The 15,057-nt window shown below is 47.0% G+C and overlaps 1 protein-coding gene across 1 annotated transcript in view; it reads left to right on the top strand.

Moving 5' to 3' along the window:
- LOC147706795 (calpain-1 catalytic subunit-like) overlaps window positions 1-15,057 on the top strand; it is a 590,138-nt gene that overhangs the window by 379,345 nt on the left and 195,736 nt on the right. The gene's annotated exons all lie outside the window — the stretch shown is intronic.

Genomic DNA, 15,057 nt, shown 5'->3' with positions numbered 1-15,057 from the left:
CTAGTACCTTCCCAGGTCTTCCCCCCTCTCCAAAGGTCCTAGCTTGCGCACGCTTGGTTCTATACTTGAGTTCATCCTCAGCAAGAGACTGATGTTTGGTCATATCAGCCCTTATATCTCCCATGAGTTGTGGGTTTTATGACTGCTCATATGCACATTCCAGGGATCCCAGCCGATTCTCACATCTAGTTAATCGTCCCCAGATGTCTTTTAATATGCCTGCACTGGTACTCATACATACCCCACGTATTGTGGCCTTAAAGGCCTCCCAAAGCAGACCAGGGTCGTCCGTGGTGGGCTCATTGAGGAGGAAGAACTCAGTTATGGCGTTTGTGATTGTGTCTGTGTATACTGTAACGGTTAATGCTTTCGCATTAAAGCGCCAGCTACATGGAGGAGGCAAATAATGAGGAAGATCAACCGATAATAATATGGGACTATGATCCGATAGTGTCCATGGGAGATGTTTAATAGTGCTGGTCCAGTGTAGTGCTGTCTCGGAACCTAGCCATTTAATCTATGCGGGCCCAACTGTTGTGCACGGAAGATGTATGCGTTGCTTCAGTACATGTCGGGTTCTTAGTGCGCCAAATATCATACAATGCTAGTTCATACAGAATATCCATCATTTTATTCATAGCATTCCTGTGTGGTTCTACCATGGAGCCTGACCGATCTAGTTGTTCATTCAAGACCAGATTAAAATCCCCCACCCTATAGTATTATCCTATCTGCCACATTGTGCAGTTTTTGGTAGATTTCATGGAAAAATTCAGGGGGTTCCGTGTTTGGACCATATGTATTTATAAGGACCAACCTCTGTCCTCGTAGTGCACCCATAAGAACGACGCATCTACCCAACGTGTCCGCCACCGATGTTTCCATGGAAAAATTTGTACCCTTTTTGATCATTATAGTAACCCCCCTAGAATATGATGAGTACATTGAACTGCAGCATACTTCCGCCCATTTATGCCCCAGTTTACAACTAGATCGCGGGGCAATGTGAGTTTCTTGGAGCATTACAATGTCCACATGTAACCTATCAAGATATGCAAACATGTGTCGTATTTTTTTGGGGTTATTAAGTCCCTGCACATTCCACGTGAGTAAATTCAAGGCCGCTGGCCTCAGCCTATCTGGAGCCATGATAGCAGTGCAAAATCATGCTCTAATACAATAACAAAATCAGTGCGCCCCTCTCAACATACAGTTTACAGTTAGTGGTATCTGTCCAACACTGTGCTTCACAGCGATCCTGGATTGCGGCGTTGCATCTTAAACACTCTGGTCAGTAGAACGTACCTTCACCCCCCCACCCCCTCCCACTTTAGCACCCCGACATGCCAAAGACAATACCCTTCAATAAACCACAACACAACCATAATCAGCTCGGGAAATACCCATTGGGGGGGTCTGCCATGGGCACACAACACCATCCACAGTTGTGGATGAGGTCAAGGGAACAATATTTATGCAGTGTAACATTGAGCAACAGTAAAAATAATAGCCTGGCGTACAACAATCATGAATCGAAAAACCGTGGTAGTCAATAATGATCTATATCTATCACAGTCACATCCTTTAGGAAGTTTCCTGAAGGCTTCAACAGGGTTCCACATTCTTTGTTGTGGGAACCCTAATACTCATCTCCCGCCTCCTTATGGACTCTAAAATGACTCCCACCACCCGCACCACAGCAGGGTCTGTCAAGTTACATTCCTCCCAATCATTAGGCCAGGCTGACCTGCCCGCCACCCCCGATGAGTCTTGGCCCGGATAGGGAAGTTCGATACAGTTAGATCGTCATACAGTACTCACAATTAGTCAGAAATATTTATAGCTCGCGGCATAGTTCCAGGCGGTGTCCTGTTTCGGCGGGTTGAGGGCTGCGGTTCCTGCCGGGAGGCGAAAGAGAAGCCGCTCCGTACTGTTTATTATTTCGTTTTGTTTTCCTTATCCGCGCCAGGCGGCGCTTTGCTGATTTTGTGGGGGTAATTCTACGCCGCGCAGGAGCGCATTCTGTTTTGTTTTCCTTTCCGCGCCAGACGGCGCGTTGCTGATTTTGTAGGGTATAACTAGACCACGCAGGAGCGCAATTGGTTGTTTTCGTTTCCGCACCAGAAGGCGCCTTGCTGATTTTACACGCCACGCTGGGACTACCTTACGTAATTCTCTCCAACCCCTGCAGGAGACCTGTTTCCAAGTTTACGGCTGAGGACTTCCTCCACATGTACATTCCTTGCATGAACATCGAGGGAGGAATGAGGAAGGGTCTAGGTCGTATGCTTGTGTTTGTTGTAACAAGGGTTCTTATTTCTTCCTTTATATTGACCCATATACACAGTGGTTTCCAAACGGAGGGAGGTTCCTTACCAGTACATCCTAGCATTCTTTTTGGCTTCCTTCCCTGTGCCTATCAGCATCCTAAACTGTGTATAGCCAGCTTGGGGGTAAGATGGGTTCGGTGGTGGTGACTCATGTCGTCCCTGCAAGATAACTTCGGAAGTCACAGGTAAGACTTGTGATTTCCTTGACATGCGGGCCCCCACTGCAGACGTTGTGCCAATATGCCCATCCCCAAAAAGTATATGCTGTGTCCTACCTGGGGTATTGCATGAAAACAGTTGTCCTCATCTGAAGTTCACTAGATTGAACCCCCATAGGACAGCCTTGTGGGGATCCCCAGGGCTGAGGAAGTGAAATTGGGCACCTCCATAACACGCAAAACACCCAACCTGTGTTGAGCCCAACCTCCGGGAAGAGGCATCCACGCATTCGTTCCAGTGTACCACTTCACCAGTTGTGACAAGGCACCCATGACATTTTGTTGCCACACTATGCTTCTTTTAAGGCAACTGCAACAAAAGACGAGCAGTGTACATACCAAGGCCCTGTGCAGTGTCCCAACATCGCTCCCTCTGACCTTACCAATTTACCTTCGTTTACCATGGTCCACATTCATCCACCGGTCAGCCGACATGTCCGCTGTCAGGAGCCAGTAATATCATGTAACTCGGAGCTAAGAGGTACACCCTCCTCAGGCGGGCTCCCCAGTTACAGAGTGAGTTCTCCTCCTGATCCATACGCTCTACTACCATCACGTCGTGTTCTAAGGAGCAATTCCTAGTCAGATTCCTGGGTGTGCTCCTCTCGGCGGCGATCTTTACATTTTGAAGTGATTTTCTTGATGAATTCCTGCGCAGCTTTCGGAGTTTGCAACAGGGCTGATTTCCCTTCCCATGTAACCTTCCATCTTGCAGGATAGAGCATAGCATATTCCACCTTGAGGTCACGCAATTTTGCTTTGGCGGGAGTAAATTCTCGTTGAGGTTGTTGGACTGCGATGGTGAAATCGGGATAGAATTCCAGCTTATTGCCTTGATATGTTATCTGCTGCTTTTCCAGTGCCAACCTGAGCGCTGCATCTCTGTCCCTGTAGTTTAATATCTGGACGTGGGGCTGCTCCTGGGGGTGGACGCGGCGCCAAGGACCTATGCGCACGCTCCACAATGAGGACAATGGAGAAACTGTCCCCTCCAAACACTGACTGGAGCATCTCTTCCACATATGTCTCCAAACGGCCAGTATTCGTAGACTCCGGTACGCCTGCAATGCGAATATTATTGCGGCGCGAGCGTGCCTCCAAGTCCTCCGCCTTACTTTTAATTACCTCTAGCACTTTTTCCATCCCCGTACATTTACTCGTAGTTGCGTGCGCCTCATCTTCTACAGCCGCAATGCTGGTCTCTGCGTTGTCCAGACGTTCTCCTTGTTTGTCCGATCTTGCAGCCATGCAATCTACTCTTTGGGTTAGGTGGTCCAGCTTCCCATTAATATCTTGCAAGCTGGATTGAATTGCCTTAAGAACAGCTTCCATCGTTCCACCTGAAGCCGATTCCGGTTCCAACTCGGTGTCGGAATGTGACGCTGCGCCTTTAGGTGGCTTTTTAGATTCAAAGGTTAGTTTGGGCTGTTGTTTGTCCGGTTTACCCATACTGGCAGTATAGGTGTAGCACGTTGACAGCGGACAGTTTCTACCTACTAGTACGGTCGCCAGGCGATGCCTGCAAAGCAGCGAGGTATCAGATAGCCACGTAAACCTAGGTTAACAATATACTGAATCAGAGGATCACTAAATAATAGCCTTAGGGAGGTCCCGTGAATCGGTTGTAAGGGTGTCCACGTGTACAGTGCCCCAGTGGGAGCAAACCAGCAATATCCAGCAGTTACGTCACAGTGTTAGCAGTTGTGCCGAAGGCAAGAGACCCTCGCTTGCTCCAGCGCCAGGGGCACATCCCACACAACCGGTCTTGCATTGATATACTGAGGTGCTGCGCTATTATGTCGGTGCAGGCACAAAAACTGAAGTGGATTTCTGCACGTCGATGGGCACTATAAGGGCTCCACTGACATGATTTTCGGGATTGCGCACTTTGGATGTGATGCCGTTAGGCGATGCGACTCTTCGCCAATGTTCCTGTCGTTTAGTAGCGCAATAACCTCGCTGCAGCACATCCCTGTATTTTAGAGATCATATTGGCAGCAGAGCAGGACCTGGCGCAGGCCCCAATAGTTAACAAGCTCTGAGTAATTAAGCAGCGCCATTTTTAACATCGCCATTTTGTAATTAGTGCGTGCCCTCAGCTCAGAACCTTGCAAGACAGTTTGTTTTCCCAACGTAATTGATGAATGACAAAGTGCGTTATTTTGGAGTTCCACTAGATACACACGTCACTCGTCACAAGTGCCCCAGTAGCGCTATAGCTTCCTGATGCGCCGTGTTCCAGATAGGTACTGCGATATCTGTTGTCGCCAATTTGTGCCCCATAGCACAACACTATACAATGCCCGCCGCCGCTCCAGCGCTTCCCCCGTTCCGATGCTCTTAAACAGTGACTGCAGGCTGATGACAATGTGTATTCACTCAGCTACGGGAGTTCCGCCTGCCTTCGCTTACCGCTGCTGCAGTTATTGTTGTCCCGGCGGCTCGGCAATCATTGCCGCTGCTCCCATCTCCTCAAAAGCACACATAAAGCACCTCTTACATACAGGCACCGGACAACGATCTCCGGCGGGCTTTAGTGTTGTTGGCAATGTCTTCCGTCAAATGCTCTCGATGTCCGCCACTCAGCTCATCTTAATTTGACCCTCACAGCTTCATTACCAGGTGGCCGCCATGTTGCGGAGGCCCGCGGCTGTCAGGGCGGGCCGGTTGCGAACCAAAATCACCATGTGTGACACCTCGCCACAGTGCACAGCACCTTCCCAGCTGGTCTTCACTACCTCCGATTTACATTTCTGCCAAAAGTTGGGAATTAAAAGCACTGCAACCACGATCTCACGGCAAATTCATGTCCTTGACCGGCGGAGCTGTCTCAGCAGGCAGCCATTCCGCAGTGCGCCCTCTAGCCCCCCCCCCCCCTGTTTAGCATATGTTAGTGCATGTTTGCTAATGGGTGTTTTATGGCTCAGAAATCTTTCATTGACTTGTTTTAAATTGTGTTCTGGCTCAATGGTTAGAGCTTATATCAATGAAAGAGCGCCTACAAGAGTGAATTGGCTATACGACAGTTTGTCACAAGTGGAAACCTACAACACAGTGGAATAATTAAATTACTCTAAATCAAGTGGTCAAAAAAGCAAAAAAAGAGGGGGGGCAGTAGTGAAGAAAAATCTATTCTTTTCTAAAACAACCCTTACTCACCCTAGTGGTGACATGCTTCATCATGGGGTTCAGTCACAGGTGGGACCAACTATCTTCACCTGTGTGCTTCGACGCCTGCAAGTGCAGCGGAGCAGGTGTGTGTGAAAAAGTGATCAATGAAGGGAAGTGTATTTTAAAAGGTCGCAGCTGTGCCTCAACAAACTTTATTAAAGGCCAGTTGTTCACAATAAAAACAGTGAAGTTACTGGGGTTTTGAATTAGAATTCCAGTAACTTAATGTGGATGGTCGACATGTTTCTGTTGGTGGTGCTGTTTCAGCTCAGCTTTCTTCAGGACCAAGAAATAGAAAGAAAAAACGTCCTACGGGGGTCCAGGCACGCTAAGGCCTGCCCACACCATTAGGATTGCAAGAGAGAAGACATAATACATTTTACTCTCCTCATCAAACTCACGGTTTTACCCGTCCTCAGAATTCCTGCTAATCGTCAGGATGAATTTCTGTGAAATGAACAGACATACATATTCTTAACATGCATCCCTTTTGTAATAAATGACCATTTTAGAACTTTTCATTCTGTTTACTTTAGTAAATGCCCTCTATACTCTTCCCATGTATATTGACACTAATTTAGCCAGTATAGTTATTGTGTGAGGCATTTTGATTCCAAATCGTTATGTATCTATTGGAGTCATGATTACATGATCTTAGCAGTATCATAATTAATTAAAAGAATATTAACAATATCAACATAGTTTTTAAGAATCTGGTTCTCAAGGTCCCCAGATGGGGGCCATCGAGGCCAGATGACAAACAGAAGAACGAAACAGACTTGGTCAGTAAAACAATGCACTTACGGTGCTTCAGAGATTCAACAAGCTTCATAGGCTCGCAGAGTCGGGCATGTTTTCACTTCCAGCTTAATCTAGTAAAACCCAAACAAAGCTGGTCAGAGAAAGTGTATGCTTTTTGGCAGAGATGCAAGTTGGAAATCGAGAGGTAAACCCCTCTGAGAAGCAAAGTGCATTTCTGCACAGATCGGGCTTTATCACTTACTTCTTGCCGGAAGACTCGCCGCTCAGGACCTAGTGATCTCACCCCTGCGGCCCGGATCGTGTCACTCGGCGTTGTTTGCCGGTTTTAAACTTCCGTGTTCCGATCGCAAAGCGTCATACGTCACGTGTTCGTGACGATGTCACGTGACCACGGAACTGTCGGAGCCCGTAATACCTTATTTCCGACTATTCCATAAAAATTCTTTTAAATAAAGGCATGTTGATCAAGGTCAGCCGACCCAATCGCGCCTGCATACAATTTTTGGAACAATTGGATAGATGTGAGGATCGAAAAAGTTCTGAGCGTGTGCACACTTCCGGTGAACTACATGTATACCTCTAGACCGCTAACCTTCAACCAATAGTGTGCTATTCCTTCGTATTGCTAGTATAAAGCATACTGCGGGTCACTGATATATGCATCACTCGACCAATGCCCCGTTAGCCTTAATAACACTGACTGTTCCCACAGGCTATTTCAGGCATGAAATATACCATTTCAATTTGGAAAAAGAAAGCTGAATATTAATTGCTACTTTGAGGTATTTTGTACATGAAAACATCTCCGTGATGGGATGAGGTAAGTAAGACTCAGTTTCAGATTTTCCACACACTGGTCGTGAACAGGTTATTTGTTTTTAGACAGATTTATTCTGATTTTGGGGGTTAGTGCAGAATCATTTAAAAACGCTACCCCAGGGGATGTCATCATTTAATCCCACTTGGTGAGATGCCAATCGATGGTTAGAGCAGCAGTCCCTGATCCAGAGGTCTAACCCGGGACCAGGGTTCAATTCCCCCGCCTCGCGGGTCTTGGGCTCAAAATTCCACGGACCTGATAATTCTGGCCTCGGTGCCTATTCCAATCATGGAGTCCCACTCTGCAACTCTGGGCAATTGCTTGCTTAATCTCCACAACGGCCCCCACAACGCTAAGGATGCCTGGCCTTCACCCTGGGGGTGCCCAGGAGTGGACACCTCACAGGGAAAGCCGGGAGGGGTTCCACAGCGGTATTCGTACAAGCGCCTTGAGACCCTTGCGGGTGAGTAGTGCGCTATACAAGTATCAATTTACATGTACATTTTATCTCTCTTCTCCATGGTTCCTTCTGTCTGTTATAGCTCTTGACTTTATATGGGGGTGTATCACTGCTTTAAATGTGTCCCTTGTCATTCCCATGCTAGCAGTACTATCATTAAGTTTGAAATAGCTAACTATCTCATTTTCAATTTCTGAAACCCAGGATTCATCTTCTACTTTTACTTAAGTAAAGAAACATCTCCATTTACTAAGTGACTGTACTTATGGAGATCAAAGTTAGAAGGCAATGAAAAATAATCTAATCGTGCAGCAGATTTATATCTTTTTGATGTACAAGTTTATTCTTGCAGGGTTGGATATTTATTTCTCCATAAACCTGATCTTCCAGATACTTTGCTAATATCTTTGCAGTTTTGGGCTGTTTTTGCATCTGTCTATTCGCTGAGAAATCTAGGTTCGGGCTCTGAAGAAAATTAAAACCCCCTCCTAGAATTAGTTTACCAGGAACTGCCATTAATGATTGAAATAATTCTTTCAGGGGATCGGTTGCTATTGTACTTTTTTTTAACCTTCTATTTAACCATTGACTCACACCCATCTACCCTCTTTGTCTGAAAAGTACAAATATACTTCAGTTATTTATTAATGTAAATCACCACGCCTATATGCCCTGCCTTTACACAGGAAATGCATTGATCTCAGCCCAGATTTTAAATATTGCCAAATCTGGTCTCACTTCTGTTTTTAAAACGAGTTACTTGAATTAGAGCTATATCTGGAGAATTGTATTTTATCCAATCTTCAATAACTTTGGCCTTCTGCTTGTTGTTTAGGCTTTTGACGTTAAATGTTTTAACTTTCAAGATTTCAGTTTCTATCGACATTTCTCATTATCTTTTGCAATATTCCCCACCGCACTGTGGTGACCTACTGGCATGCACTGTCTAGGGTTTGAGAATAATATATAGTCCAGAAATATCTGGCTATCTCGAATACAATAAAGATATGTAAAGCGGCTAAAGTGCTAAAAATACAATAAAAATGCAAAATGCTAAAAAAACAAAAGAATGTCAAAGTCTCAAGATCAGTTATTCTATAAATAATGTCCTAAAGTGCTGAAAGCTAAACTGTAATGTGTCTTTTCAGATCTATAAACCATCAGACCTAAAGTTATATAATACAAATATACAAAATATAAAAAAATACATAATATTCCATAAACTGCTGAAAATAAAGCTATACCAAAATCTCAAAAAGTTGATCAGTTTTTTTTAATAATAATAAGTGCTAAGAGTATACTCAGACGTGAGTCCCAGGCTCTCCACACCACTGGAGTCAAGCTATCCAGGCTGATGAAGGCTGATAGCCAGAAACCGGTCCTTGGATGCTTGATTCCGGTCTGGGAAAGACATGGGGCCTTATTTATGAAGGCCTTGCGCCACCGGTGCGTCACTTTTTCCCATTTTAAAAGTGACGCACCGGCGGCGCAAGGCCTTCATAAATAAGGCCCCTGGCTTGGTAGTTCGGACTGGACTGCTCCCATGAGGCACAGGGTCAGAGCTGATTTGCATACAGCCAGTGTCTAATCCAGGGTGGTGTGGAGTGCAAAAAAACAATGGATTTAGGCCTAGATCCTTGTACTGGGGTGAATGTATGACATTGTTCTACATTCTGTCCATCAACTGTGTTTTTTGCAATTTTCACCCCGAGTGTGCTGGGTATACTCAGACGTGAGTCCCAGGCTCTCCACACCACTGGAGTCAAGCTATCCAGGCTGATGAAGGCTGATAGCCAGAAACCGGTCCTTGGATGCTTGATTCTGGTCTGGGAAAGACATGGCTTGGTAGTTCGGACTGGACTGTTCCCTTGAGGCACAGGGTCAGAGCTGATTTGCATATAGCCAGTGTCTAACCCAGGGTGGTGTGGAGTGCAAAAAAACGATGGATTTAGGCCCAGATCCTTGTACTGGGGTGAATGTATGACATTGTTCTGCATTCTGTCCATCAACTGTGTTTTTTGCAAGAGTTAAAGTGCAACATGTCTTTTCTCATGTATGCACTATCTAATCTAAATGTAAAAATATATAGTGATTCACAAGTTATCCAGCATGGTAAGACCCTGTGGGTAATACCTGATATGCAAAATATCTGATTATCGCGACTGCATCTAACATCTTTGAAGGAGTAAATCATCTCTGTTTTAGATGCTTGATGGCATATGTGCAGGATATTTACAGCGCTTAATAGTCTGTACGCAGCCTAGAAGCTGGAATTTAAAGGTGTGGAAACAGTTCTAACCCGCGCAAGAAATTAACACATTAGGTGCAGAGTCAAATTCCCAGTCTTTTACCGGTGTGAGGCACACCGTGCTTACCAATTTGGCCGCCCCTCACTTCCCTGCTTACTTATAAGTGGCTACGGCTGCTCCCAAAAAAAAGCAAGCATTTGCAAAGCAATAGGTCTTGCATTACTGAAAGTTTGAACTTTTGGCACCGCATTATTATTAGTAATACCAATAATTCCAACTTTTAGTATCGTGTGGCCTATTGCATTGCAAATGCTGGTTATGGGAGTGCCCAGGCCTAAGTGTGATCCCATTCCGACTCTGCCTTTGGGATATTATGGCTAAACTGTTAACGTGCACTAGAAGATGTGGAGTAATGGCCTGAGCTACCAACTTTGAGTCTCTGTGTCGGCTCAATCATCCTGTAATTCTAGGAGAATTACATAATGCCCTGTGCCTACCAATAATGAATGTGTTCATTTGTAATGTAACTGGTGCTTATGTAAAGTGCTCCAGTATCTTCGGGTTCAGTTTGCGGTATATACAAAGAAACCCAATTCTAGTAAAGCTGTCGGGAGCTCACACAGTTCTGCTCTCAAGGCTCAATTCTCCAACAAAGTCCATTGTTCTTGTGAAATAGACATGTCTTATTCAACACGTCTCATTCAAGCTTGCTTGGCACAGACCTCGTGCAGCTTGGCACAAAGCATAGCTCTCGGGAGAGAAGCCCAGCTCTCGTGCTGCCTGACATGCCTCCCATAAGACAAACCCTAGAGAAATGTATGCTTCACAGTTCCAAACACGTGTGAAACCTTTATTCAAAGGGTTATCACAGACGAGAGGAGAGAGATGGAAGATGCTGCACCACTTCTATGAGGCTTGCTTGCGGGGGAACGCCCACCCTGCACAGGGGTTTACAAAGTGACACATCTACCTAGATCATGGATACTCACAAACTTTCTCTCAGGGGCTAAATTTACAGTGAGGTATGTGGCCGAGGGCTGCACCGGTGGGGTGGGGCTAAAGCAACAAAATAAACTGTGACCATGAGGTTGAACACAGTTCCCTGCATCAGACGCCTTCGTCCACTGAGCCACCAGACCCGGCATACGTACATCCCTCTCTATCTCTCTCTCTCTATCCCTCTCTCTCCCTCACTCTCACCCTCTCTCTCTGTCTCCCTCAGTCTCCCTCTGTCTCGCTCACTCTTTCTGTCTCCCTCTCTCTCTCTTTCTCTCTGTCTCCCTCCCTCTCCCTCTCTATCTCTGTCTCCCTCTCTCTGTCTCCCTTGCTCTCTCTCCCTCTGTCTCCGCCCCCTGTATCCCTCTGTCTGTCTCCATCTGTCTCCCTCTGTCTGTCTCCCTCCATCTGTCGCCTTCCTTCCTCTGTCTGTCTCCCTCTGTCTGTCTCCCTCCCTCTCTCTGTCTCCCTCTCTCTGTCTCCCTCTGTCTCTGTCCCTCTGTCTCCCTCCCTCTGACTCCCACTCCCTCTGTCTCCCACTCTCTCTTTCTCCCACTCTCTCTGTCTCCCTCCCTCTGTCTCTCTCCCTCTGCCTCCCTCTATCTCTGTCTCCCTCCCTATCTGTCTCCCTCCCTCGCTGTCTCCCACTCTCTCTGTCTCCCTCCCTCTGTCTCCCACTCTCTCTCCCTCTCTCTGTCTCCCTCCCTCTCTCTCCCTCCCTCTGTCTCTCTCTATCTGTCTCTCTCCCTCTCTCTGTCTCCCTCTCTCTGTTTGTATCCCTCTGTCTGCCTCCCTCCCTCTCTGTCTCCCTCTCTCTCTGTCTCTCTCTGTCTCTCTGTCTCCCTCTGTCTGTCTCCCTCTGTTTTGTCTCCCTCTGTCTCCCTCCCTCTGTCTCCCTCCCTGTCTCCCTCCCTCTGCCTCCCTCTCCTTCCCTCCCTCTCCCTCCCTCCCTCCCGCTCCGTCCCTCTCTGACTCCCTCTCTCTGTCTCCTTCTCTCTGTCTCTCTCTCTGTCTCTCTCTCTGTCTCTTTCTCTCTATCTCCCTCCCTCTGTCACCCTCTGTCTCCCTCCCTCTCGCTCCCTCCCTCTTCCTTCCTCCCTGTCCCTGTCCCTTCCTCTTTCTCCCTCCCTCTGTCTTCCTCCCTGTCCCACCCTCTGACTCCCTCCCTCTTTCTCCCTCCCTCTGTCTCCATCCCTCTGTCTCCCTCCGTCTCCCTCCCTCCGTCGCCCTCTTCCTCCCTCCCTCTCCCTCCCTCCCTCTGTCTCCCTTCCTCTCTGCTACCCTCTCTCTGTCTCCCTCTATCTGTCTCGCTCTCTCTCTGTCTCCTTCCTTTTCCTCCCTCTGTCACACTCTGTCTCCCTCCATCTGCCTCCCTCTCCGTCCCTCTGTCTCCCTCCCTCTGTCTCCCTCCCTCTATCTCCCTCCCTCTGTCTCCCTCCCTTTGTCTTCCCCTGACTGCCTCCCTCTGTCTCCCTTCTCTCTGTCTCCCTCTTTCTGTCACCCTCTGTCTCCCTCCCTCTGTCACCATCTGTCTCCCTCTGTCACCCTCTGTCTCCCTCCCTCTGTCACCATCTGTCTCCCTCTGTCACTCTCTGTCTCCCTCCTTCCCTTCTCCCTCCTTCCCTCCTCCCTCCCTCTCCCTCTCCCTCCCCCTCTGTCTCCCTCCCTCTGTCACCCTCTGTCATCTCACCCCGTGTGTGTGTCAGCCCGGGTTAAGACAGCTTTCCCGGAGTACACACACACACAGCCGCACTCAAGTACTTTACAGGTCTTTAAAAGACCAGTTACATGTTAATAAAGCTTTGTTGTATTTCACCCCTTCTTAGTGCCCCTGCATTTCCACTCTGACAATCACTGGAATCGCCTGGCCCCCATAGAGCAGAGTCTCTCAGAGTCTGTGCTGCTGCAACCAGAAGTGTTTGCTGACACTCCTTATTTTTTTTTAAAACAGGTACAATGTCTGCAAGGTGCGCTGGCAGCCAAGGAAGGCTTGCCGGGCCGCTGGCGGCCTGCGAGCCGTACTATGAGTACCCGTGGCCTAGATGCATCACTTTGTAAATATGGTGCAATGTGGCGCAATATTTACGCCGCCGCTGCATCACAAAAAGTGTCACAACAGTGTTGCAAAAGTGTTGCAAGGAGATCATAAATAAACCCCTTAGAGCATGAGAGGAAAAGGGCTAAATAAACCAAGAAAGATGAGGGGAGGGGAGGAGGACTGGTGAGCAGAGAAGGGGCGAGCAAATAAAGTGAGAGACTACGAGAGAGCACTGGTGCTAAGAATAGAGAAAGGGGAGGTAGGTTGATATGGAGAAAATGCATTAAGGTAAAAAAAAATTAGACAGCAGGGGGCAAAATGCGGCAGAATGAGCAAGAGGAAAGCAATACAGAAGGGCAGGAGAGAAGGGACAACAGGGCCAGCGCTGGACAGACGGGACTAAGCGGTTCCGGTATTTTGGGATCTTATGATGTTTTCTAATGTGGAGAGGAGCACATTGCAACCCAATTGCAGGGCAAAGCCAGTGATCGGCTCTATGGTTCACCCATGGTACATGTCATTGGGACAGTGGGGCACTGCTGTTGTACTACGGAGGCAGATGTGCCTTTTCAAATCAAACTTAAAAAAGCAACAGACAATAATGATAGCTTTACAAAATCCATTGCGCTCAAACTTGATGAAAAAAACAGAAAAATAAAGCAGTGAGGCATGGAAAGAACAGAGTTGCAAAATGCAAACAATTAGTACTTGCATTGCATCAGTGAAGGGGCACTAATGAAGTCAAATTAATCTGTAGTTGAGTGGTGCTCCTCAGAAAGAAACAGAAGTGATGTATCGGATGCACAAACACATCAGGAGCAAATAAGAGTGACACAGTAGTGAATCAATGGCAAGCATGAGGAGGGATTGCACTCCATATAGTGATTACAGCAGGCCCTCCAGACAGCGCATGCACCCTGCCTAGGCTTGACTTAAAAAACTCCTAGGGAGGCTCCCTCCTGTGCGGCTTGATATGGCTGCAGTATTATGCCAGCGCCCCAGGCTACCCCAGGACTAGCTCTGATTTGATCTTGCCTCTCACCGCTTCGACACAGCAACCTTCTCAGCGTCCACTTCGCGTTCTCCCGGCATGCGGCAGAGCCGTCACTCAGGCAGGGGGGGAGACAGGAAACAGGGTGGGCGGGTCAGGAAAGCTATGTGCACCGCATTGCCGGTAACGCCACTGGGTGAGGCAAATTGTGCTCAGAGCTGTCTTGAGAAAACAAGAAAAAGCAGTAATTGGGGAATCGGATGGGATTAAATTTTGAAATTAACAAATTACTGAGAATCTCAGATTATGAAATAAAAGCAGACTGTTCTTTCACATTTCTTCTATTCCAGTACATTAAGAATGTGAATATCTCTTATCATTGGAATACTCAGAGCAAATCACATATTGTAAGGTATTGTTGTTGAAAAAGGCATTACCACTCAAAATGCCACACTAACATCCCAGATGGACCTCTTTCAAGAGATAAGGGGAACAAATAGGATATTTAAAAGTGAGCCTTCTATCTCGCTCTGCAGGTCATCACACGAATGGACTTCCAAAACGTCTTATGGACTGCACGACTGGTGAACTAAATGACCGGGAATTACTAATTGGGAGTATATCACTGACTCAAAGAGCCTTTGTCCTCTATTCACTTTACACAACAGAGTTTGCTAGCTCAACCAGTGAAGCCTCACTGAAGGGTTATGATCTAGACAGCCATACTGTGTTCCATACTGCTGGATTGCTCCGATGACACAGTGGAACGAAGATTTCTTGCAAGCCTGTTTTGGCTTTTATTTTTGTTGCTCTAATGTCCTAGTTCAAAGAGTGACGTAGCTGCCTACTCCTATTTGGTCCTGAGTATGTGCGCTGAGAAATAGTTTTTTGTTAAATCCTCTGTAATAAACGCTCCTTAGTATTTTCTCTTTCTCGCATTGTGCTTTGTAAGTTTCTCTTGTCTGCTCGCCCCTTTTCGCGTTGCTCGTTTTTAGGTCCCTCCTCTCGGTTTACTCCTTTTT

The sequence above is a fragment of the Lissotriton vulgaris genome, chromosome 6 (genome assembly GCF_964263255.1).
Source record: "Lissotriton vulgaris chromosome 6, aLisVul1.2, whole genome shotgun sequence".
Taxonomy (NCBI): domain Eukaryota; kingdom Metazoa; phylum Chordata; class Amphibia; order Caudata; family Salamandridae; genus Lissotriton; species Lissotriton vulgaris.
The sequence above is the reverse complement of the archived record's forward strand: the minus strand, read 5'-3'. Positions and strand labels throughout refer to the sequence as shown.